The 2459-nt window shown below is 54.4% G+C and overlaps 1 pseudogene; it reads right to left on the bottom strand.

Moving 5' to 3' along the window:
- Window positions 1-263: 263 nt before the first annotated feature.
- On the bottom strand, window positions 264-962 carry LOC118261211 (olfactory receptor 14A16-like; annotated as a pseudogene).
- Window positions 963-2459: the final 1497 nt, after the last annotated feature.

The following is a 2459-nucleotide window of genomic DNA, read 5'->3' on the forward strand; positions in this document are numbered from 1 at the left end:
CCTCAGCTGTGGAAGAAAAGACGAACCTCCAGGCACCAGCACTGAGGAAATCCACTTTTATTACAGAGATATGACAGAGCTGTGCCATAACACCAGATATATGTACATGGGTGTCTGTGTGCTGACAGAGTGTGTTCAGACCTCTGCAGAAGTGGAGTGAATGCAGAAATTCCTGGCCAAACAAGATCATCACAGACAAAAAGCCCAGAGACCAGGGGTTTCCAGAGATCAGCTGGAAATACTTTGTGAAGGACATGGTCATACTATTGCTGCTGAAGGACTGCTGATTGAGTCAGCTTCTTCAGTGCATCCTTCAGCTCCTTGTTCCTCATGCTGTAGATGAGGGGGTTCACTGTTGGAGGCACCACCGAGTACAGAACTGTCACCACCAGGTCCAGAGATGGGGAGGAGATGGAAGGGGGCTTCAGGTAGGCAAACATGCCAGTACAGGAAAAGATGGAGACAACAGCCAGGTGAGGGAGGCACGTGAAAAAGGCTTTGTGCCGGCCCTGTTCTGAGGGGATCCTGAGCACTGCCCTGATTATCTGAATTTACGAGAAAAGAATGAAAACAAAACAGCCGAGTACTAAACAGACACTAACCACAAGAAGACCAGCTTCTCTGAGGTAGGCATCTGAGCAGGAGAGCTTGAGGATCTGGGGAATATCACAGAAGAACTGGTCCAGCGCATTGCCTTGGCAGAGGGGGAGGGAAAACGTAATGGCAGTGTGCAGGATAGTGTTGAGAAAACCACTGCCCCAGGCAGCTGCTGCCATGATGACACAAGTTCTGCTGTCCATGAGTGTCCCATAGTGCAGGGGTTTGCAGATGGCAATGTAGCGGTCATAGGCCATGACAGTGAGGAGGGAATATTCTGCTCCAAGCATGAAGAAGAGAAAAAAGACCTGGGTAGCACATCCTGAGTAGGAGATGGCCCTGGTGTCCCACAGGGAGTTGGCCATGGCTTTGGGGACAGTGGTGGTAATAGTGCCCAGGTCGAGGAGGGCGAGGTTGAGGAGGAAGAAGTACATGGGGGTGTGGAGGCGGTGGTCGTAGGCTACGGCTGTGAGGATGAGGCTGTTGCCCAGGAGGGCAGCCAGGTAGATGCCCAGGAAGAGCCCGAAGTGCAGGAGCTGCATCTCGCGTGTGTCTGCGAATGGCAGGAGGAGGAACTCGTTGGGGAAGCCACTGTTGGACATTTTTTCCCTGTGGTCATGGTAGCCTGTCCAAGGAGAAAAACACACAGACAGTCAGGACAGGGTCTCCGAGCAGAATCCACTCCATTTCTCACTGACCCATTGCACATTCACTTCCATTTTCAAACGATCAGGATGGCATACTTCCAGCTCCTCAGCTAGCACTCTGCCCTGTGCTGGGTGAGTGCACTCTAAGGAAGAAAATTCCCTGCCTGGGGACTCCTTCACAGGATGTTGAGTGCCAGTATCTGCTGCTCAGCTGAACCCCGTCTTGCTGCCCCAGAGAGCTGACATACCCAAGAGCCGCAGTGTAAGAGAAAGAGGAACACAGAGGGGTGGAGGGAAAAGAACAAGCAGTATGACCGAGAGAGGGGAGGGACAGATGAGCAAGCAGAAAGGGGTTACCCTGCCCAACCATGCCTGCTGCCTGCCAGCCAGCACCATGGCAGAGCAGTGGCTCTCAGTCCTTTGCCAGGCAGTGGGACAGGGCACATGGTAGGAGAGACAGACCTTCTTTCTTCTGGGGTTCTGGCTACCCAGGAGGCAGCTCCTGCCTGGGTCCCTGCAAGCTAGGAGGGCAAAGGCTCTGCAGGGTGGGAGAGGAGAGCTAAGTGGGATTGCTCAGGGAGTTGCACCTCTGCAGCAGGGTTTCCCTTTGCAGGTCCCTTTCTCCCTGCCCATTTCTGCTGCCTGCAGCCGTTCCTACCAGGAGCTGCTTCTCTGTCCCCATGTCTGTGCCCTGCCAGTGCTCACAGACACCGTCCCATCTGCTGTGTGCTCAGCTCTGCCCTGCACCCTCTCAATGTGTGCAGGTGCTGAAGAGCAGGTTACACAAGCCCTGATGAAACTGGGAAGGTGATGCTGCTGCCTTCTGAAGGCTTGTGGGTGCTGAAGGCACTTTCTGAGGTTCCTCATAAAATTCAAGGTGACAGAAACTCAAAATCTTCTCTACTCTGTACAGCTCCGTTTCCATTCCCATCCTGATAAACCAAAGAGAGGTGAAAGTGCAGTTTCAGGAAAGCCCAGACCACAGCAGGCAGCCTTAGCCTTGACCTTCCTTCTGGACAGTCCCCTCTGACAGGGTCTGGGGGTGTTGTGGAGCTGTGAGCAGCCTACCCAATGTAGCAGCCCGCTGCCAGAAGCAGGATCCTGCCCTGCTGGAGGGGGTCCTTCCACCCACAGCTTCTCCCCACAGAACCCTGGGCAGCTCCCTGGACAGGCTGAGTGCTGAGCCTGGCAGGTGACAGAGGCCCTGCCCCGGCA

This window comes from Cygnus atratus, unplaced genomic scaffold (assembly GCF_013377495.2).
Source record: "Cygnus atratus isolate AKBS03 ecotype Queensland, Australia unplaced genomic scaffold, CAtr_DNAZoo_HiC_assembly HiC_scaffold_34, whole genome shotgun sequence".
NCBI classification, from domain to species: domain Eukaryota; kingdom Metazoa; phylum Chordata; class Aves; order Anseriformes; family Anatidae; genus Cygnus; species Cygnus atratus.